This window comes from Cydia pomonella, chromosome 20 (genome assembly GCF_033807575.1).
Source record: "Cydia pomonella isolate Wapato2018A chromosome 20, ilCydPomo1, whole genome shotgun sequence".
NCBI classification, from domain to species: domain Eukaryota; kingdom Metazoa; phylum Arthropoda; class Insecta; order Lepidoptera; family Tortricidae; genus Cydia; species Cydia pomonella.
The window spans coordinates 9,484,795-9,510,213 of record NC_084722.1 but is presented as its reverse complement, the minus strand read 5'-3'; the positions used below and the strand labels follow the sequence as shown (position 1 = coordinate 9,510,213).

The following is a 25,419-nucleotide window of genomic DNA, read 5'->3' as shown; positions in this document are numbered from 1 at the left end:
CTAGTGACAATGATGTACGAAATATTTTCAAAAATTAATTGTCTATAATAAAAAAATCTTTAAGAATTGTTGTATAACACTAAAACCTACGCCTAATCTAAGTTTGCGGTTACATCAAAAATAACAGGATTACAATTTTATAATCCTTTATAAATTTAATATGTTCTTATTGAACACAATATTAAATTTTTGACCACACCAACTGGTAAAGGCCAACTGCAAAAACGAATGAGAAAGTTGCATTTTATCCACATGCGGGGCAAAGTAATCAGATGCAAATTTTGAGTTGTTTCCTTATGTTAGCTGGTGGTAATTTACTTTTAAATAATGTTTTTGAAATAATGATGTTACATTTTATATTACGTTTATTTCGATTTGATTTGGTTTGATTTGTTTGGTATTTCATAGTTGGTATTTTCCTCGCGTTGGTGTGGTGAAAATTTTTGTGTTTCATTCGGAGGCAAAGTTAATTTAACCGTCGTGCCTAAATACCCTCGCAACGCTCAAGATTCCATTTCTCGAACCTCGAATCAATTTTGGAATCTTTCGCTTGCTCGGATATCAATATTAGCACGAGCGGTTAAACAACAACTTTGCCCCCTTGTAAAACAAATAACTATTAAACCTTTTAATTTAGACTAAGTGCTCAGAGGTGCCACCTGGTATTATTTCCATGGCACTATTCAGTGTTGTAATCCAGTGGGTCCGCGAGCCTACTTTCATAATATTTTATAATTAAGAATTATGAATAATGAAGTGACCATGTTTATTTATGACACCCTCATAACGATGACTTGCATGTTCTTAACAGGTCACAACGCTTCGGACTTGACCAGTTTAGTGTTTCTTTTAACATTTTATTAGATAATCTACAATGTTGCAATTGCTCGAGCTAAACTTTCCAATGTCGTATCTCGTTGTAACCAATCATTGTACAAGCAGTCTTACTGTGTTAGAAATAAAGTTTATAAACGATGATAGCGAAAGTGTAAGGTGCAACGGAAAGTAAACAAAAAGCTGCAGAGACGGCGCGCAATCAGGTAAGTTGTAGTGAAAATCGCGAAATGACTTCCATAATCATAAAGTAATCATCAAGTTTCCAGCGGGAAGACGTGATAAACCACGGGTTATAGATTATTAATATAATCAGAGACAAGTGCCATATAAAAACCCTATTTCCGTACAACCTCGCCATTATTGTAGATGGACAACGCTAACTTGCAATGTTTGCAATGCAACGCTTCAAATAAGTATTGTTACTATTTTGTAGCTGTCTAGTGTCTACATATACTCTGGCAAGCCATTTCCGAAAAAGAAGGAAATTTTGTAATTTGTATTTCGCGCCTTTTTCTACTGACAGAATTGGTTCTCCAGAAGATTTATTAGAAATTGACCTTATCGAAAGCCGTCGATGTGGTGACCTATTCATTTGCAAGGGCGCAAAGTTAGCTTATGTGGACCGTAATGTTATTATTGATAATATATCAATAACAGCCCTTTGCGTTTTTGATCAATACTATATTTTTGTAAAATGTATAAATCACGTAAAATAATTATGGGTAGCTGTCAAACAGTATGCAAATTACATGAAAACTTACTGATAAAGATTTAAATGGCAGGTCAAAAGGTGTCGCTACTGTCGCCTTGATGCCGACGTTGAGTAATTTGTAATAATCAATGTATAATATATACAGAAATGTTGCCGAATCATGGTATTTTTAGAAATTAGGCAGTGGTCACTTTTACGTTGTTTTTATACAGTGACGGTATGGTACAAGGAGGTCAAAAACTTTTAGTTAAGGATATATTCTTATTTCCAATGGACATCGTTAAATAAACGTACTTTGAGCCTCATTTTCGTACTTTATACTTATAGACGACCTGTTAAAATATTCTACTTCTTAACATTACTAGTATGATGACTGTCATAGAAAAATGTTTTCAAATCGTTAACTTTTGTAATGTCCATAGCCTGATAGTAAGCGAGCTCCGTAGCTGGTGCTTGCTCATACGGAAGCTTGCTCATGTGGATGTCTTGCTCACTGTCAACATGTGCATCCTCAGAAGCTCGGGTAATTCCACCCAGTATTGGCCAGATAACACAACAGCGTTATCTTTATCCGCTCTAGTTTTATCTGCGAAATCTGAAGACGCCTCGGCCGTGCCTCGGCCATTGGAGGGTTTGGTGACTTTTTCTTTAGTATCATCATCTTCCTCGCATTATCCCAGATTTATGCCACGACTCATTAGAGCCTGGGGTCTGCTTAGCAACTAATCTCAAGAATTGGCGTAGGCACTACTTTTTACGAAAGCGACTGCCATTTGAACTTTCAACCCTGAGGGTAATTAGATCTTATTTGGATTAGTCCAGTTTCCTCAAGATGTTTTCCTTCACCTAAAAGCGATTGGTAAATATCAAATGACATTTCGTGCATAAGTTTCGAAAAACTCATTGGTAATTTGGTACGATACGAACCGGCATTAGAACTCGCGACCTCCGAATTGAAAGTCGCACGCTCTTACCGGTAGGTCACCAACGCTTCTAATTCTGTTTATAGTTTATATACGTATATTTATTTATTTATTTATTTAATCTTTATTGCACAAAAGAAAACAATCTTATAGTACAAAAGGCGGATTTAATGCCACGAGGCATTCTCTACCAGTCAACCTTAAGGCTAAGCAGAGAGATTGAGAGCGGTGCTACAATTACAATAGCAAAACAAATCAAGCAAAAATACATAAAATAACATATACATACAAACATAATACACACATACATATATAAATAAATAAATATATATACATATATACATATATATAAAGACGACATATATATTTATATATTTAATTACTCATTACCATTAAATTAAAATCACTACTTATGATACAACAAACCATACCTGATAAGATCCTCTTAATATTCTTCACAACAAACAGTTTGTGGTGCAATGGATATAAAACCGCTTACGGCCGTATTCGTCTAGAAAGGTTCATGTACGTTACCGCTACAGTACCCTTACGTCTATTATATGGCAGCATTAGGTAACACCGCACAATACATCTGCTTAGGCAGCGTTTTATCAACTTCTCGGTTTATGGGGGTCACATTATGCAACAATAAAATACTCAGTACGACTCCGTAAAATTAGAATATGACACAACTTAAAATGAAAAGGCAATGTACATAATTGTATTCATAAAAGTCATAAATAATAAATTGGGTTAGGAACGATCATTAGTTAAACCTAAACATTATTTAAAAGTGTTTGAATTTGAACACAACTATTTTATGGCCCAAAGCAAGGACAGAAAATGAATCGTTACAATTTAACAATTGTAGCTCGGAATGATTCATTCAACACTTTTTGAAAACCCATGTTTCGCATTTCAATTAATAAAAAAAGCCACAAGGCCATCGGACTTCATGGATATGTTTCACCACCAACAATTACACGTTAATTTCATATGGATATGATATGATGTTGAAAGAGAAGTGTTGGCAACCTTCGTCAGAATTATTTAATTTGACTACAAGAAGATTCACGGAAAATCCACAAGCAGTTATTGGGTGGTTTTAGTGCGGTCGATTAAAAAAGAGTTTTCTATTATCTATCATGCAAAAAATTTATGAATGACGTTTGCCACCCAAAGGGTTATAATTTTGTGCAATCAGCCTAAAACTGGAGCTTCAAAGTTTAACCAGTCGCAAGAATGCAAGAGGAAACATCAAAGTTAAGTTCATCTGACAAATGCCTTTCATACATTTTGGACATTGAAAGGTAAGTGGGTCATGTAGGTGGGTCAACAGTCACTGCGGACGTGTGATATGTTGCTAGGTACTCAAGACTCGTAAGCATACGACGCCAATAAGTCGCCTCCATACAGTAGAAGTTACGCTCTCATTTTCAAACTGCATGCTGATATAACTTGAAACTTGGCATAAGCATTACAGTAACATATATGTATAGTTACTAAAAATTGTAACAGATACAAAGAACAAAGAGCGAGTATAGAATTCTGTTTTCTTTGTACCACAATCACTCTTAATACATATTTTCTACTTGAATACATCTTTGGCCAATGTCGTTAAAGAGTATAGATTTGGGATAGCAAGTATACATGTAAGTACTAAATCAATAACTTAACTCTAAAACACTTTTTATAGAAGTAGAGCGACAAAACATAGTGAAGATTATGTGCGTGTGATTGAAAAAATTTACAGACAGCCTTAGGATCGGGGGAAATGTGTAAAAGATGCGGATATATTAGGATAATAAAATATTACTGATAAACAGTTGACTAAAAATCGGAGATGAGTATGTATAGCGGGATGCGGGTTATAGCCAGTTGTGCTAAACATAAGGTGCAGCGAGCTGCAAAAGTGCACATGTATAGTGATTTTGAAGCCGGGTGTATATAAAGTACAGTATAGTACCTATATAGATAGATTATACATATACTTGTACAGCCTTTCCGAAGTACATAAATATCTCCTTAAACGACCACGCCTTATTAGAGAGGGTTATCTAGGAGACAAATGATCTTGTAGTACTAAACTATAATGATGCTTTCCTGTTTCCCTTGCACCACTTGTACAATTACGCCGTGTATCAACAATTCAAATTGCTACATCCATTACATGCATACAATCTCATTAGCACGTGTCCTATAATGTACCTACTAACGCATAAATAACACATTAATAGCAACATTTGTTCATTTGTGGTCCGGCGGATCAAAATCAGTTCTAATGCGTACAATGTGTTTAATTTTAAATACATATGACACATTGAGTTATTATTACTTAATATAGAGAAGCCATACCAAACCAACCTGTACCACCCGACCCAAACGTCGTAAGCGCCGTAAAATTCATGGCGCTTACGCGCTTAGGTCGCAAGATTCGCGCTCCGTTTCCATAGTTTGTTGTCGGCCGACAACAACTCATGTCGCACAATACTGGTTCTCTGTGTCGGTTATATGCGTAGTAATAATAGTTCAATGGTCTGACAAGATTGTATTTGGCCCTGAGATAGTTTCGCTACAAACAGCTGACAATTGATAGTTGGCAATAATTAAGTACGTATTATAGCCAAATAAAGTGTCAGTACCATGCACGTCAACGACCAATTTCAATTTCATTGGTATGCGACGCACTCCTTCCCTCTTTTTTTAAAGTAAATATTCTAATATTTTTTCTTATATCTTTGGCAAACTTTTGGCCTTTTTTTCGGTAATATCGCTTACCATTGCAAGATCTCTTTTTCTTGTATACCTACATCAGTGTCATTAGATGACTTTTAACGTCTGTTGTCAAAGACTACTCCAGTAAGATAAATTAGTACTTTACTGAAATTCCACAACATGCGGAGGGCAAATAGAATCTTGAGCGGCTTTAACATACGTTAATAAAGCAAGATACTTCACAAGTATTAGCAACTGCACTACTCAAGATTTTTTACAGGATATTCATTTGGAACGTCTGATGTGACAACAATATACATCAAAAACGCTTTTTCTCAATTGATTGACTTCCGGTATTACTGGAGCACGGCGTTAAATTTGCACGACAGTTAATCCTAAATAAGGTCGCTAAATAAATTTCCGGCGCGCCGGGTAAACGCTCGAGTTTTACTTTCACTGCGAACGCACCAACGTACCGCCTCGCGACAACGAATTTTCATTAATTCAATAATAAATCGGCAATGGTGTAGGGTCAAGAATATTATGATTTTTCTCAGTTCCGTCTGCTGTTTAGCGGCTGTACCAAGACGACAAGAATTGCAGTAATTACCAATGGCGGGAGGAGTGGCAGGACAAACTTATCTGCAGTACGAGTTATTATGTAATTTTTTATGTATACTACTTAACTATGAGTAATTTGACTTTGGAGTATTTACCTTTTCTTTGAGAAGTTACAGCTCTATGAATTATGCAAGCAAATAAGAAATCTAATTCTATTGTCGCTCAAATACTGCAGCTAATTCATGTTAAGGTTTTTGCTGGCAATATTACCATATCGCGTTGTAGCTCTTTTTATTATACAACCGAAAAGTGGCCACAAGTAATATCAAGCTCGTTCGAATTCCAAAGAATTCACGTAAAATATTGCCATTGCATTAAGTAACATTAATACAATGAAATACATTTAAAGAAACATTTTTTTTTTCTAAATTCGCGCTAAGCAGGCGTCACTCAAGCATGAGCAATGCCAGCCTGCGCGTACGCTACTCATTACGGTTGCGTAATCTTTTGTGAGATGCATCTTCGGAACTTGCGTCGCGGACTTCGTCAACTTTATCACGCATTTGTCTGCATTGTATCTTTATAACTTACGAGTATAACTCATAAGGTCTAAGGGTACCGAAACTGCGATGCGTGGATCATATTACAATATAATAGAATTTGGTTTTTTAAGAATGCTATTTTCTCTACAAACGTCAAGAACAAACTTATATATGTAATGCAATTCGGGAAATATTTAATATGAATTCAAGATATGGGTAAATAGGATCGATTAAAACTTCTGCTCTACTAACCACCGGTTTCCGGCAATATCGAAGTTATACTATAATACTCGTAAATTCATCGAATTAGTTAGGGGCCTAGGAAGTGTTAAAAAAAAACATAAGTAATATCTTTCTATGACGACAAAACACATTATGTCTACACAAAATTTAGGATATCAATTTAGACATCGAGGTTAGATGCAAGTCCGTTGTAAGTGGTTTGCGTACATAAATAAACAAGGCAAGCAATTTGCATAAAAAAACTATATTTCACACAATAATCATTTATGTTAATTTGACAGCGAATGTTGCTTTTTGCACCGCTGGTAAATTATGGAAATTTATATTAGTTTTTGACATTCTTAAAAATATTGCAACAAAAACTCTTTTTTAACCGGTTTAAATTCAACGCAAAACAACTTAAAATATATTAAAATAATGTACCAATAAGCACAGAACGCCCGAAGATAATTAAATAAGAAATTATTAGTAAATAATAATTATAATAATTAAAATAACCGCAAGTTAAATAAATATAAGCAGAATCTGTGTCTTTTTTTAGTTTGCATGAAAAAGGCGGTTGGAAACGTAACGTTAAAATATCATCCAATTATATTACCGCGAAAGAAAAACGTCATTAGTCATTACTTACAGATAAAAAATTAAGAATGCCATATTAGGTAAATAAAATCCTCCTGCTCTTCCTGAAACCCAAATCTTCTCGATCCTATCACCAACATACAAGAATGTACCCAGGTATTATCTAGATTGCTCCTAGCAATTATTCAAACTCATCAGACAGACATAGGTTACCCAGATAGGTAGGTAAATTTTGGTAATTTTCAATTCTTCATCACACATACTAACCTCCCAACTTTCCATAAGATGAATTTACACAGTAGTCGACAACATTGCGCAAGCGCGTTGCCACGAGTAAGATCGAACCGGCGTCAGCGCCGGCTCAAGGATCCAATCATCTTCCATAAGATTCTTACTAGCGATTGTGAAGGAATAGGGTAGACATCATTTATACACTTGGGGTTTGTCTATTTATTCGTGTTTCATTTCAACCTTTTCTTTAATATCGCAAGAGACGTGACGTAAGTATGTGATATTTTTTGCTTGTATAAATATTTTGAGATTTGGACCAGAAATGAAAGAGTCCTATATAAAAACGCTTTCGCAAGTGTTTTCACCGGGGACACCCAGCAACAGTGTCTAATACAAGCCAACAAACAGTATATACCTATGTTATGTTTTTAATATCAATTACAATACCACCTCAAGTGTTTGGAAACTTTAAATCGAAGCCTCAAAGATGTCGTTGGTGCTAGGGGATAACCTGACTTAGGTACTTAAAAACCGCCTACAAACACGCTTGACGACTTGAAACTAAGTCGATAAACGATTATGTTTGAATGCCGCATAACATCAACATAACAATTGTACGTGAACCGTCGATAAACAATTATGGACATTTGACTTGTGTAACTGGTAAAAAAAATGGGGCTACAATTGCTTTCTGGAAACGTAATACCATTATTTTGGAATTTCGGTCTTTTCTTTTTAAAAAAGGGAATTTACTTTATAAGTACCTAGCTGTAAAATTAAACTAACACTATTGAATAAATTGTCCCGTGTGTTACAATACAATCAGGAAACCAAACTAAACAAATTACATTAATGTACGTAGAAAATAACGCGCACCGAGGTTGCTGTCCGGACCACTTTATTTGTCACATCAGCCAGACCAGAATTTCCTGGCGTAAAAATCCGCTCTGTATAAGTACTACAACCTACATGTCCGACAACGGACTTGGTTCACTGCCCCGTTGAGATACGGGAACAAGTTTAAGTAGATTCACAGGAGAGATATTTACATGTCTGACAAAATCATTTAGTAACTTTTTGTTGTCAATACCTATCTTAGATCGAGGACGAGGAATCAACCAATTTACGACGACTGATGAAAATTAATAAATGATGGTGTTGTTTTTATTTGAATGGAAATATGTTTGCACAATAATAATAATACAAACCTTCTTAACAACGCGCAACGTGCACGAAGTGGAGCAAATATACAAGACTACCGTGTCGTAAAAAAATATAAGTTACTATTCTTGAGGATGAAACACTCGATAAGTTCAGATCAACCCAAATCCAATCGAAATCCTTTTTCGAGAACGTTTTTCTCTGAAACTGTCAATTAGTCAGGAATTTACACGTCAGAAATACAAACTAAATAATTCAAAATATCCCAAGTAAACAATCGTAGTTGTAAATAGAAATATAGTGAAAATCAATATGTGTATGGAGAAATTGAATACGTGATTAGAGTACTCCTGTGGCTGGCTAAAGGGGACAGTATAATGAATACGTTTGGCCGTATTTCTAGGCTCTCAAGGGATATAATAGTCATATAGTCTACATAATAAACAAGCCGCTTTACCTTATTATAATCCACTCGGTCGATTTATTGCAAAAACGAAATAGCAGACTGGCGCCGTATCACATAACACTTTATTTAATTTTTTTCATAACCAATGAATACTTTTCGTTTCGTAAATAGAATGGACCCCCAAAAAATCGTAAGCATGAAGGAAAACGTTGCAAAACAGATCTGATGGTTCTGAAACATATCTTTGTAAAAACTGGAGCTGTGAAAGGGCCAAGACCCTAAACAAATTAAAATTCGAATGGCGGGGTACCAGTGTTTGCCGAACGTTAATTAGAATTGACCATTAACCATTACAAATTGTCCCATAAACTGTAACCGTCCGCAACGGTCAATTCTAATTAACGTTCGGCCAACACTGCGGGGTATTAGGTACATATACATTTTGAAAACGCATGTTTTTGGAGAAACGAAAGCTGCCTGACTTCGATGGCTCGGGCACGTAGTCCGGATGGGTGAAGATCGTGCAGTCTGGATGGCGTACTTTGAAGTTCCAAATGGCTGAAGACCTTCTGGATCTGGACGCCCTAGGTACCGCTGGAGAAACGAAGTGCAAAAATACCTTAGCAAACTCGGCCCGTCGATTGGACAAAAATGGCTTAGGACAGAAAAGCATGGCGGTCTTTGGTGTCGGTGGCCAAGATCCAGTTCGAGTCACTGCGCCTCAGCAGTAATTAAGTAAGTACGTTGTCTAACATCGTCGACCATCGCCCCGTTCCAAGAGATAATTAAACTCAATAAAACAATTATCCAACCAAACCATGTTGCGTAAAAGATTGCGACAATACTTGAAGAATAACACACGCACGATCAGTGGGGACCATGAACTCTAACTTACAACTTTAGTCATTGTCAAATTTTTGGAAATCGAAATAACTAAATATTATTATAAAAATATTGTAGTCAAGTCGTTTGAGATTTTTAAATACATATATATATCGTTGCCGGTAGCAGGCATAAGAACATGAAAAGAAACTTCTCCACGAACATGTTTAAAATAAAAGTGCAAGTTTTTTCAAGAATACAACTGCAATCATCGCTCACTCGTGCCTAATGTCAATGTAATCTATTCCCAACAAATCTTTACAATTTACAACCGTGAACGAATTACACACGCCTCACGCAATGAATCACTTTTCGAGATACAAATCTGTTTTATGAACGTACGCACCTGATCAGAATCTGCAGAATTGCTTCGCTTTCTATCTATGGGCGAATGTATTTCTTGTTAGGGGGCCTAGCCAAGATAACAATCGTTGATAGAAAACGCCAAACTAAAATAAAAAAGACAATATAAAAGGGCTACGCTGGGACGGTAGACCAGTCCAAAATTATGTACCTGCTTTAAATGTACAAAATGAGCGAGTTCATCGCCAACAAACTGCTCCGCATTTTGGCGAATCTTTGTATTGTAGTGCACATAGTTTATATATCCATGTTATTATCAATTTAAAAAAAATATGGAAATTGTCACGTGAGTTTTCATAGCATATATCATTTCGATACTTTTTTTTTTCGTTTGTCGTTTGTCGATGTAAGATTGCCACTCCTAGGTTGTGGACCAGAGCCGCGTCTACCAACTTCAGTGTCAGACCTGTTAATGGATAGGTTCTCTTATTTGTTTGTTAATTGACACTTTCTAGGGTAATTCAAAACGTCCGACTAACGATTTATGTTAATTAATTATTCTTTAAAATTATCGCTCTTCACCAATATAGGTACTCTAACCACAGATTATATAATAGTTCTTACGAACCGTTTTAATACCTACACAAAAATACAATGGATTGACCTTCAACGCGCCGCTCTCCGCACCGCGCGCACAGGCGCAACGCTAGGGTTGCCGACGCTTAGAAATGATTTTACAAATAAGTACCTACTTAGATTCTATAGAAGATATCTAATAGAATTTATTTGTACTTAAGTAGGTACAAATAAAAATTTGAATGGTCAAACTAGCATTAGAACTTGCCATTAGCTGTATGAAAGGGTAGCGTCGTCGAGAAACACCGGCTTCCGACACGTCGGAAGGGAGGAGCCTAAGCGATATCTTACCGTACAAATCTTTCTGCCATTTTTTGCGGGGGGAAACGTGCACACAGTCGCACTTCTCACTCACTACATACAAAATCCAATCTGTAATGACGACACAAATACATAGAAAATGACACACGTCATAGACAAATCTTGCACACCTCGATCTCTTTTTGTGTACGGACGAGTCACAACATGCACCGCCATAGGCACAGTTGTGCTAATCCTTTGGCAGAGGGGAAATAGTATGAATGCCGTCTCCCTTCCCTGCGTTGCTCGAAGCGTAGCGTAAAATAACTATGAGCAAGATCAGTAAGTAAGTAAGTAGGTAAGTAAATATTCTTTATTCTACACCATACGATTAAAAATACACCGAAAGTGAAATACAAGCTTAAGACTACTTACTCTTACCTAAGAACAGGCGGTCTTATCGCTAAAATGCGATCTCTTCCAGACAACCAAGACAAGTAATAAGTTGCAACAAGTAATTAAAATATTTCGTTTATGCGTTTCATTCCGACGATTCCACATTCTGCGAAACATTTTAAAAGGTCATACCCCGTGCAGTAAGTAACCGCAGTGTTTACGCCCTTTTATAAACTGCACAATGAACCCAGCAAAAAAACATTGTAAAACTTCGTTGAAAGTTTAAAACTTGATAGATATTTATGTTACACAATAAAGAAAAATATTATAGAAAAAATATATCGTGATTAAAAATAATTACAAAAGGTGTAGTGTCTCCTTACTTTTTCTATCTATCGGAAGAGCAAAAAAGATATTTTTATTAGTTTTGTTGTTTTTGCATCCATCCACACTACAGGCTGTGTTATTTGTTCATGACAAGATATTTTTTTCGCATACATTTTGGCATATTCGAGCGCGCGGCAAAGCGGCATGCGTACGTGAGCGCGTGTGACAACCAACTGGCTTGCTTTTGTACCGTGAACGGTATGAGATTCAAAGGTATAAATCCGATCTCGCGCGGAAAGATCCATAGGCCTGCCCTAACCACTCTACTCGTATGGCAGGACATATAGTTCTTCTACGACCGTATGACAGGTATATCTTATCTCGTTAAAGTCGTTAACTATTGTAAATAATTAATATTAGCACGAGAGATAATCAGAGGACTCATGGACTAACTAAATTTGCGCCTAAAAGGTGGACCTGAATTTCTTATGGGGCCCACTGATTAGTGATTACCAATTCGTCGGACGATATCGGCCTGTCAGTTATTCGCGATTGTCAGCTATTGCGAATAACTGACAGGCCGATATCGTCCAGCGAACTGAACTGGTAATCAGCGGGCCCCATTATGATTTAGAGTCTACTATCACATTTAAAATATAGTAATCGTCCATGTTGACAGTTTAATTCTAATAGTTGATAGCCCATTTGCCACGTTTACTGCTTAGAAATAAGACTGTATGTGGCAACTATTGGGACTGTCACTTGCACTGGGACATTTACGTTATACCTAGATTTAAATAAGTCGAACCACAGCTAAGGCCGACTTTATTATAAGATCAGAGCTACAGTCTAGAAATAGATCAACGGTTTTTTAAATTTTTTATTATTCAAATAGTAATTAAATCGCCCACTTTGATGATTACTTATAATTTTAATATAAATCCATATTGTAATATCGAGTGCATAATTGCATATAGCACTACAAAGAAATGAATAGCATACCTACACCAAGAAGTAAGTAGGTAAAAAAAAAATGCATCCGCGTGCAGAGATCATAATTGTAACAATAATGAAGTGTTAATTGCTGAATAATTATTTTCATAATTATCATACACTTTCAGTCAAATTAGCCGGCATAATTAATTATAACCAGCTTCAGCTTCCAGCGTTAGGCGTCAGCTTCCAGCGTCAGGCGTCAGCTTCCAGCGTCAACATTGAGCAAATTTGTACGGAGCTATTTTTTCATGACCGAAGCATAAGAAGGATGATCGTAAAAAAGATATCGAAGGTAATTTAATTATGAATGTAAATTCTTTACAAATAACATACATTTAGCCTAAACAAAAAACTACCTTGTGACTGGCATTTAGAATTCTAGATTCTGCACCAGAAGTTATGTTTGAGTAAGATATTAATTTGATTATGGATGAGAATATAATATTTTAAAACGAAATAATACATGAAGTTTATTTGAAGGAAATGAAATTTGCAAAATATTATTGCATACGTTTTGATTTTGATTGGTGCACGTTGTTACCAACTTATTTCTTTATAATTATATTTTGTACTTCGATTATTTTTGTTACATAGTTATTTGCCGCGGCCGAACATGAAACCTTTTCTGTTTGCTAGTAAATATCGCTAGGTACTTTGCTATATTGACACTGACAGTCTGACGAGGAAAATGAAGAGAACCAACCCGGACTATACCGACATAGGTATAATTAACAAAACGTACAAACGGAATAGACAGGTCGTAAGTTCATAACCTACTAAGCGGGCAAAATTGACTTCCTTCAGGTGCAAAGGCAAACACTGAGAGGTAAGCTAAATTGTCTTAAACAAGCCGATGGCATTTGAATTCAATGCATTTTAGATTGCAGAAAGAAAAAAAACGTCGTACTAGCTAGTAATGTTAATCTAAGTCCTATCAACATTAAATAATCTCAGTCGCATTTCGCAACACGAAAAGGTTAGTCGCATGCACTTCCAGCATCAAGGGTTGGTAGTAGGAGAGACGGCAAGTGCGCGCGCGCAGTGGAGCGCCAGCGCGAGCGCCGACGCGTCGTCGCGCGTATACTCTCGATTTCCGCAGGTGAAAATATGTGCATGCGTTCAATTTGTTAACAAACATACACTCTTCTTAAGGATTGATTTGAGCTTGCTTTTACTGGTGAGTATATTTATTACTAAATAAGTGTGTGTAAGCGGTGGTGGCCGAGTGGATATGACGTTCGACTTTCAATCCGGAGGTCGTGGGTTCAAATCCTGGGTCGTACCAATGAGTTTTTCGGAACTTATGTACGAAATATCATTTGATATTTACCACTAGCTTTTCGGTGAAGGAAAACATCGTGAGGAAACCTGCATACATCTGCGAAGAAATTCAAAGGTGTATGTGAAGTCCCCAATCCGCATTGGGCTAGCGTGGGGACTATAGCCCGAGCCCTCTCGCGCATGAGAGGAGGCCTGTGCCCAGCAGTGGGACGTATATAGGCTGAATTATTATTATTAAGTGTAGAAATATTATCTGTGTAGAAGAAGTTTAAAGAATGATGGAATTGTAAATTTCAATAGTGATTTTTGAATATGTGCAACATTTGTTCATAGTCATTAAAAAAATGTTGAGTAAATTATTACATTTACGACTAACTTAGTACTTAACAATTAGATACTTTTGAGTTAGGGGCATACGGTATGTATGCCATAAGAAGTATCTTAAAGGTAGGCAAATGTTAACTAAGGTTCAATTTCAACTAAAAGTGTGTTAAATTTAACAAATCTTAATTTTTCACCCTCTACCTCTATAAAAGCAATTTATAACTAAAATGAGATTTAGATACATATTAGGTAAGCATATTGGATAGTATTATAACGTATTAAATTAGATAATAACTGTTATGAATTTCTATACTTAATTGACCATTTTATACTGGAATATTAATTCGATTGATTTAGTTTCTCTAGTATAAATATCCATGTTTAGAGATCCATATCTAAAACTAATAATACCATTCATTTTATGTATTCATTGCTGGTAAAAAATATGTAAACGTAACTTAAGACATCATTGGTCTAATTATACAGCGTAAAACTATAAATGTTTAAAGAACAGAATCAAATTTAAAAGGAAACATTTGAATATTAACCGTAATAATATTTGACAGTAGGTGTGGTGAAATAGAAAAGTATGTTAATTTCGCATGTTAAGTAACCCCAGAATAAACAACCTTAATCATATCGATTGTGCCACTTATGTTTTGTCTATTTATATCGGCAAATTATATAGTTTTATAGGTTCCTGTTTCTTTATTCAAAATAATTTGCACAAATTCATGTAAACCCAAAATAATGTTCTGGCCGTTCTGGGAATGCCATGCTTATTGTAGAAACTTTTCCCGAATGGAAGAAAAATCATGAAACACTTGGTTAGATAGGAAAATGCGTAAATGGGTCGTACTAAGTACCTAAGTATTTTATTAGGTGTATCGGACGCTGAAATAAATTTATATGGACACTAGGGCGACCCAGATCTGTGTAAGAGTAGGTAACACAATGAGAAAAAATCAGTAACAAACACAACAGCGGTTAAGTTTCGAAAGATGAACTCCATACGCATCTGATCGTCACGCCCGCACTTTACAATGATACGTTACACATTAACACTTAGCAATACCCAATTATAATTAATGTTATTTAATAATTAGGTACGCTGAACGCACTCGACCACAAGCAACGTGTACTTCCTGATTACGAAGATTACGCCGCCGTTAGGCGACTGATCGAGTGGCATTTTTTAAACTCATACTTATGTGCTTAATGCTTTTGTATTCTGGGTTAAGTGGACGCATAATAGACAGTAGCCCTGGGCACAGTAGACTCGTGTTGTGATTGCGTTGTGGCTACCGCGGTACATAACCCCATTACCAATGATACACTTTCGTTGGCATAAACTCATCACATAAGCGTCAGAATGCGAACGCCTGTGCATCCCATATCGGTCATAATAGGTAACATTTGGGTTACCTACTTGGCCCAAACAATGCCATAGGTACTAGTATTACGCGTGCTGTTGTAAAAGATCCAGTGACAATGCAAAGCGGTTACATAACTGGTACAAGAAAAATGCTCATCTATGTAGTTTTGTATAGATAATACAAAAATGAAGCATCTAAGTTGTGTAAAAGCATTTTATTTCTAAACCAGGTACATTATACAAAATTTTGTCATAAATTGTGGCTTTGTTGCTACGTTGAAATCGAAATACATTAAATTTGTACATCAAGCTAGTAAATGTAGATGTGTGGGTAATTCGTGTATAAAGTTTCGCAAGTTTTGCGGATTGTTTATGACATCAATATTTTCAGCGTCATCGTGCATGCCAATTATCGTGAAGCGATAATAATCTTGTAAACGTAACAGGAATAGGTATATACTTGCTCATCGAGGTTAATAAAGTCATTACTATCAGCGGACGCTAAGTGTTTCGTTCAAGCAAGGAAAAAATTACATTAATATGCACTTTATCCATCGTTTTAATAGGCGCGATGGTCTGAAACCATAAAGATATATGTACTTTATGCTAATTCTGTTTGATCTTGTATTAAGCTAAAACCTATAGAGGCAAGTTTATTCATAGTTTGCGGTGAACGTTTGGCTTCTGATGGGCCGTGCAAATGTGATGAACAGGTTTAAATTAAATTACTGCTGCAGGCGTATAATAATATGGATGGCTTTATCCACGTGATAAAATAAGTGTCACTTTTTATCACCGCGGGATTGAAAGAGACAAACACTGCCGTCATCACTCATCACACAATCGCGTAGACAATTACGATCATCATAGTTAGTAAGACTGGAGTTAGTAAGACTTTTAAAACAAAATTTCTCAGTACGACAAGATTACGAACGTTCCGCAGAATGGCAACGAGGCTTGAAAATAATGAGATTCCATTAATCTATATTAGCCGAGTTGTGCAACGCGTGTAACACCGGTGTGTACTTTTACATTCACACGGATGGCTAACCAGTTATATCCATATTCAACTTAATAATTGAATATAGTACCTACGTCTAAGTTAATAGTAATACATGTAATGCGCATAAACACACTTGTAACAAATAATAATACTATGTCATGAATTAATCAATGTAATAGGTCATCGAATTGTATGTCATCTGTATCCAAAATTAAACGGTTAAGTTGGTTATTAATTATAGTTCTTCTCAATTTAGGCAATCGTTTCAATAGAGCATTCAGCCAGTAATTGTATACTCTGTCATTTCTGAAACTTTTTGCATGATAGAGCTCGCAACCTTAAACTTCTCAATTGTTAGCTAAATTAGTTTAATTTTCCAGCCCTTCTATCTTTAAAAATTTTCTTCTTTTATTGTCCTTAGGAATAATAGCTCATCTCATCATAATTATTTAATATCCGTTCTATTTTATTTAATCCATACTTCAATACTTTGTTTGTAACTATAAAGGTTGAAGCGCTTCGAGATAGTTTTCGAGACAAAGCATAAACCGTATATAGGGGTGGCGAGGTGAATAAGGATAAAAACCAGGAATGACATTTACCTGATAATTTAAAAGTTTTAAATGATTCACGGTTAGTTTCACCAGACTTAAATCGACCGGGATATGGACCGTGATTACGTCTACAATATCGCGAGCTCGAAAACAATACAAAAGGTAATCACGGTCCACATCCCGGCCAATTTAAGTATACCTAATAATTTATTTAATACCACCCACCTACTTAAATAGCATCGTCCGATTTAAAATAAAATAATATTGAGTATATTGTATGCTTTTCGTGATAGCTATATTGGACAGGTAAAAAGGTCATGATAGATTGTCAAACTAACAGTTCAAAGTTGAGTATCTCAACGGACAGTTATTACATGTAAAAAAGTAAATGTTTAACTTATACATAAAATAGATATTTAACTCTGATAGTGATAAACAGATTAGTTTTTTAATAAAGATATATTTCTTACGTGGTGCATTGTCTTTTTTTTGATAATAAGATGTTGAAAAATCATAAAAAATCTAAATAATCCGAGGTGTCCAAGGAGTCCGAGGACGCAACGGGGATCTACACTACACGGAGGACTTGCGGAGTCGAACGGGACGCCTTTGGTAGTTAATAAGGACGTAAATCGTTAGAAGTTATAGTTAAAAGAGTATAGAATCGGGACGCAAAAGGGTGCGTAGGACAGGTGCAAGGATTGCCAAAACTTAGTTTTTGTGAAATTAAATTGATAACTGGTTTGGGTATATAATAAAATTAATATTATTTTTTTGCAACAAATACTTTTTTCTTTATAACCACACTTTGCATAATTGGATTTAACAAATATTTCTCTTAATTCAAGCCTATAAATTAAAATAATAAATAGAAACATGTTTCTGTTAAGGTCAACAGCCTAAGGCTATGAATTTTATTCTTTTTGTATGAAATTTAGTCCAAATTATAGCTCGTAATTATATTTAGTATAAAATAGCTAAGCACCAACTACCTGTCAGTATTGCCTGTCAGTTTATTTTTGTGACAACCCTGACCACTTTTCCCTATTGGTATCCTTATTCGTTTCCAATGACACCATATCCAGTATGACTAGGGATGTCCTACTTTATGTTAAAATAAATCGGCCAAGAGCATATCGGACCATGCTCAGAGTAGGATTCCGTAGTTACTCTTCCGTCACAATAAGCTAAACTGGAGCTTAAAGTATAGTAGATTATTAACCAAGGAATGAACTGTGGATAGTACGTCTTTTTACTATGAAGGGGAAACTTTTTGCGATAACTCAAAAACAGCTAAACTGATCATGTCCGCTATAGTTTTTATTTAATGTCTTTCTTAAGCTCTACTTCCACGATTTTTTTCATATTTTTTTGACCCATGGTTCAAAAGTTAGAGGGGGGGGGGACACATTTTTTTTCTTTCGGAGCTATTATCTCCGAATATATTGACATTATCAAAAAATGTTTGTTGAAGACCCCTATTAGTTTTGAAAGACCTTTCAAACGACACACACTGTAGGGTTGAAGCAAAAAAAAAAATTCACCCCCACTTTACGTGTAGGGGAGGTACCCTAAAAAAATATTTTCTTTAGATTTTATTCTACGACTTTGTCGGCTTTATTAATTTATATATCCATGCCTAATTTCAGCTTTCTGGCACTAACGACCACGGAACAAAGCCTCGGACAGACAGACAGACAGACGGACATGGCGAAACTATAAGGGTGCCTAGTTGACTACGGAACCCGAAAAAGGGGTTATATACTAAAATATGAAGAGATACCTATGCTATTATCAATCGATTGTCAAACATAAGATTAACGCTTTTAAACTTTAATAGTATTCCTTAAGAAAATATTCCATTAATATCTCACTAAAAATCCAAAATATATAAGGTATAAAATGCGACTGAATATTAATATTGCGAGCTGATAAAGACCACTTTCGAGATTACATAAAATGTTATAATTAGAGGCGATCAAGTCCCAATAATAATCGGAGCGGCGACTAGACATAGTCTGTATATCTAAGAACGAATTATACATACACAACTATATATTTGTATAATGAAATGCTGTTGCCGTCACGTTCACGGTATAAGTATATAGCTGTGATTTTGACGGAATAAGTATATATCTCACAACCAATAATCAATAGAACCGCTACGCGTATTCCACCGGTTCTCATGCAACGAGATTATACCAGGAACAATAGGAAAGAGTTCGCAGGCTCTTGGACCATTACAGTTATATTTAAATAACATTACCGCTTGTTGAATACAATTCTCAGGCGGTTGATATAACGGTAAGTGTCTCTGCTTCGCAGGAACGGCAGGCGGGGACGCTAATTTTGAAACCATTCGCAGCCCGCGAAGCCAACATGCCAATCGTTAACGCTCCGTAGTGGCGTAGCGTGGTGATCTCTCTCTATGACTCTTCCATATTAATGCGACAGTGACAGTGCATTTCGTTCGCTACGGAGCGTTAACGATTGGCATGTTGGCTACACGGGCTGTAGTGAATGCAGCATGCAGCGTCAAAGAACAGTATTTTTTCCAGTATAGAACTGTAATGCGTATAACATTGTTATTGGATCAATAATTAGACTGATTCGAGATAAATATTTACAAAGGTAATCATTATGCGGAGCCGGTTAATTCTGGCCTACGAGTCGCGACACCGAGTAAGGCGGTTTACGTGTCACGCCTACATTACTCCGCCGTAGCCGACGAGGTGGTGGAGTACGTTCGTCGGAAGACTGGCTACACGCTGAGGGTACACCAGCTTCAGTCGCGTCACTATGTGCACTTCAGTTCATTTGTGGTGCGCGTGCCTTAGTAGTAATACTGTGTAACTAATTTGAATAATAAAATATAATAAGTAAATAAATTATTTCAATAAGATTTTACGACGACAGTCACAGTGCCTAAGTATTTAAGTTCACATTACTCGAGTTAAAATTATAATTATAAAACTCGATCCTAGAGTTTCAAATAAATGGCTGAATTGCAATTTGGACTATCCTCTACGGAAGCCACAAATAACAAAATATTTAACCTTTAGGGCTCATTAAGACGGCGCGCTAACTCCCATGCGATTTTAGTTACATTGCGGACTGTTGAGGTTACGTCCAATTCAGCCGACAGATCAAATGCCGCAATGTAAGGAAACTCGCATGCGAGTTTTCGCGCCGTCTAAATGAGCCATAACATTTGTGACTCCGATCATGTCGCGGTTAAAAATCAATAAATCGATTTGATAAATCGGTATTTTAAAGACCATTTTCATCAATCAATTTCATCTTCCAAATCTAATTACATCCTCTAACGCTAAACCTCCTCGGTTGATTTATCTTGTGTAACTGAATAATTACTAATAGAAGTCGTTTTTTAAATTAGTTATTAATTATGCAAATACATTATCTAGCGTCTTTAATAAATATACGAATATTCGTTGGATCCAATCAAGTTGAATAATCAAATTGATATATAAAAGTTAAGTTAATGTATACTTTAGTCTCCATAATAAAAAGGGGTTAGGGGGCCGATTTTGTTATTTCGATCGCTTGATTTCGTGTTCTCTCTTTAATAACTTTAACTCCCTCCCTTTAACTTATGTACCAAATTTAATGCAGAATCAATAATTTGATTGATGATATTATCTCCAATACTAGACAATTTAATTATACTAATAGAATTGAAAGCGAGTGCATGGTCAATACTACGATTGCCAATTTCTATCGCTCGATTCGCTCGTATTTCAAAAATAGCATTTCGCCGTTTTTCACAGATTTTCGAGTGACAAAATCGAGCGTTCGAAATTCAAAAATCGGCCCCAAGGGCTTCCGCATCTATAAAATGTATGTATGTTAATGTCTATTCAGATACAATCTCGTTATCATCAAATATAGAAATTTATTTCAATAAATATTAATTTTAATAATCGGAAACTAATTTGACTTTATTACACTTTAATTGGGTACGTCATTTGAATAACAATTGGAATGATTTGCGTATGCAAAGTTAGGTATAAAAATAAGTATAAGAGGAAACTTTATGTCATAACGTGCACAGGTTAATTATACCTACTAAAGCATTTGTAGTTTTTTTTATACCACGACGGTGGCAAGCAAGCATACGGCCCGCCTGATGGTAAGCAGTCACCGTAGCCTATGGACGCCTGCAACTCCAGAGGTGTTACATGCGTGTTGCCGACCCTTTAAAAATCTGTACACTCCTTTTTTGAAGAACCTCATACTGTAGGCCCTCGGGAAAACCTCGGCAGGTAGCTCATTCCACAACCGGAGCGTGCGCGGGAGGAAGTTTCTCTTAAACCGCACAGTGAGTGACCATTTAGGTTCTAGGGTGTGAGGATGAACACCCTGCCGACGGCGGGCGGTGCTGTGATAGAAAGTAGCCGTGGGCATCATGTCAAACAATTCTTCAGAGCACAGCCCATTGTACAAGCGGTAGAACACACATAAGGAGGCAAAGTCTCTCCTTAGACTTAAAGGTTCAATACCGCTTGTGAGTTTGGGATCGTCGGCGATTCGTACAGCACGTCTTTGGACTGAGTCGAAGGGCCCAAGCTGGCATCCAGGTGCCCCTGCCCAAAGGTGACAGCAATACTCCATATGGGGGTCTGACTTGCGTTTTATAAAGTTAGGTATAAAAATAAGTATAAGAGGAAACTTTATGTCATAATGTGAACGTGCATAGGTTAATTATACCTACTAAAGCATTTGTAGTTAGAGACAAATTAATGGCATACCTAGATGAATTTATCACAATTACGTAAATCCTTAAATTGACGGCTTTGGCTTTTTCGCACGTAAATTTTATAATGCCATTGCCTTTATTTGTCCTAAATTTCAAGTCAATGATTTCCTTCTAAAAATGACTTTCATTGATATCGTCGAACTTATTTTTATTTATAGTATTAATTAACCACTATTATTGTTGTCTTATTGTGTTAACCACTGATGCGTTAAAAAACGTTTATTTTATTGTATTATTTTATTTTATTTTATTGTATTAATGCATGTGTATTTATAGTAAGTATAGTGTTTAAGTCTATGTTCCAAATTAATATGGGCCTTAGTTGCCTGAAAATAAATGATATTGAATTTAATTAATAATTTTTTAATGGCCTGCTAGAACTAAACGACGATGAAAGTGGATAATATAGCAGTCATTCATGTGGTACTTTGCGAATAAAATAGGCATTTTGTAAAGACACTGTAATGTACTGTACTGGTGGTAAATAAAAACTAAGCGTTACGCCCGTCGTCTTTTGATTTTTTCTCATCAATTTGCCCTCAGAATTTTACTGTAGACAGCACATCTCAGGATTGTGTTTTTTAATATTTCTCGGTGCTTATGATTTATTATTGTTAAAAGTTTATTCTTATAAGTGGGCTGCCTCTAACGTACTCATTTATTCCGTTTTAGCTTCTGTAAGTACTTAACTGAAAAAATAGCTCTACAGTATTTTTACCCTATTCGACATATATGAATGCGAAACCAAAATGTGCAAAGTAACGCGAAATGACCGCAGAGGGAAATATCGCATTCGCAGCAGCCTTCAGTTTTGTTGCATAGCAATGATATTACAACTACTTATAGATAGGTTATACGCGCTCCAAAATTTAAGCACTTGTGACGATAGTACGGAATGCTCTTTAGTCGCAATACTCGCGCTGAGGCAAGCGAGAGATGTGCGCACATGCTAACGGAGAGCTCGTTAGACAAAGAGACAAGAGAAAGAGACAAGCTTATATTTAACAACGAGTGAAACACAGATAAATGTTATGCGAATGTTTGTCAACAAACACAAATGTATTCCTAAGTAATTAAATAAATATGGAAGTATTTTTTATGCTAATTAATACTTAATAGGTTATACCTATCTATAATGATATAATATCATTGTTGCGTAGCAGATTAAATGCAAGACTGCCGCCTTCGCTGGTATAGACAAGTCTTGCGAAAACTGCCAAATGCCGCTTCGCATCCTCATCTCACCTTTGACCTTGTATGCGACAAGGGATTGTGGCTATCTGGCTATTGAGCGACGTGGTCCAGGGAAGAATGGGTAGTATTAGGCCACGAACAAAATTATCAATGAGATGAACGGACCTGGTCAAAGCTGAAGTGGATGGGTTAGCACACGAATGTGCCCGGAGCAGAGAAGAACAGCGGCATGTTGTGAAGTTCGTCACCAATCGCTAAAATGATGACCACTCTGTAAAGAGTGAAATTACAAAGAAGAAGAATGCCGTCTCGGCCTGTGCCCGGTAAATAGGAAGTCTCTAAACGTTCGTTGGGAGGACGTTGCGAGGGATTACAAGCATACTGGTCTTACAGAAGAGGATGCCGCGGACTGTGCGAAATTGAGTAAAATCGGAAAGTAGATCTTGCAGGAGCAGCGACTAACGACGTAGCCGGGATAAAAGCTAAGATGAAACGAAAAATAATATACCAAAAAAAAAGTACTATATAAATACGAAATAAGCGGCGGGGCTAGCACAAGTAACACCGCGACGCAGGTTACGTAATATGCCTTGATGCTTTCCATCAGGCGGGCCGTCTACTTGTTTGCCACCGACGTAGTATAAAAAAAAAATGTTGCTATGTAGGGGCGGCGGGCGAGAAATTTACTAAGTATATATAGTTTTCCTACAAATAAATATTTAGTTGTAAAATTGCATTCGCAATCAACTAGGCGCACTTCGCACTCAAAATGTATTCTATTACTTAAAAGGCACGTAACAATCGAATGGATGCTAAAGACGTAAATTAAGTATTTATGCGAAAACAGCTCTTATTTATATGAACTTACATTCCAAGATTAAAATTAATAATGTTATCTTATACAAATCTAGGCACACCTGAATGATATAACTGAAATATTTTCTAATTCTCAAAAATATGAGGCAATGTGACTTTCACTAAAACGCGTAAGTTTTAATGAGCTGAGGTAATTAGCGTTTTCTAATGTAATTTATAGAAGTATAGTACTTCAGGCACAGGTCATAATCAGATCTACACGCCATACAAATTTAGACGCAAAAATATTACGAATTTATATTTCACTCAATCGTTCGGGCAAATTCGGTTTGCCGACTGCTACAAGAGGATGAATGTCGTTGCTTTGTGCCGCGACCACACCTAAGATATTTATATGTGGCTTTCCATCAGATAAGGGTTCTTATACTTCATATACATAGGTAAGGACTTTTCTATTAGAAAAAGGGTCCTTCTAGAGCAAACCCACATACAATCTACTCAAGAAGCTTAGAATTAATTGAGGAAGCGATATATTGTAAGCCACTTTACGGTTTTCTTTTATTTAGGGTGATGGATAAAGAAATAGAGGAGAGAAGGAGGAGGGTGTGTACCCCTTTAAAGGCCGTAGAGCAAAACCTCAGTTCGTATACGCCTTCTTGAAAATAAGGCGCTGTGTAAGCCTTACTTTAGTTAAAATAAAGATCTGCTGTAAAATCTCCCGATATATCCCTAAAAAAAAAAGTATCTGTGAAGTGAGATACAAATTCTCGCGGTCTAGGTTTCTGCAACTCGACGCCATACATTGCACCTATATACTCCGTGACATCTCTGAGTTAAACGATTTCTACTGATAGCATCTCACCTCACACCACTGAGATAACGTGACTAGCTATGAAAATTGGCAATTGTAGAGACCGCAAGCGTGCAGACAATTAAAGTACAATTTCACCAAAAATATATACATACATTTTTCTCCTTATTGCCATGAAATAAGATACAAAAGAGTCCATGCGTCTTTGAGAATATGTAATGTATATAACCGACCGGCGTAAACAACTCGACAAATTAACTTTCAATATCAAATTGAGCGTAATTGAATATGACACGAAATGCGTGACATTGTACATAAAGCTCCAAAAATATCTACTCTGCTAACGCTCTAAAATTGTATTAAAGGGAGTTTTCAGAAAATAGTGTAACCAGTTAGCGTGAATAGTTAAGAAACGCTAATCATGAGATCTTTATGTGAATCAACTTTTTGCCTTTTTAGGGTTCCGTATCCAAAGGGTTAAACGGGACCCTATTACTGAGACTTCGCTGTCCGTCCGTCCGTCCGTCTGTCACCAGGCTGTATCTCATGAACCGTGATAGCTAGGCAGTTGAAATTTTCACAGATGAATTTTAA

At 36.2% G+C, this 25,419-nt stretch overlaps 2 protein-coding genes across 3 annotated transcripts in view; one reads left to right on the top strand and one right to left on the bottom strand.

Annotated features, from left to right (window-relative positions):
• The window catches only part of LOC133529207 (flotillin-2), a 405,995-nt gene that overhangs the window by 170,160 nt on the left and 210,416 nt on the right, over positions 1–25,419 (bottom strand). The window lies entirely within an intron of this gene.
• LOC133529213 (uncharacterized) overlaps positions 13,753–25,419 on the top strand; it is a 48,393-nt gene continuing 36,726 nt past the window's right edge. The window contains exon 1 of the mRNA XM_061866891.1: positions 13,753–13,867. The gene's annotated coding sequence lies outside the window, so the exon portion shown is untranslated. The remainder of the gene's footprint in view (positions 13,868–25,419) is intronic.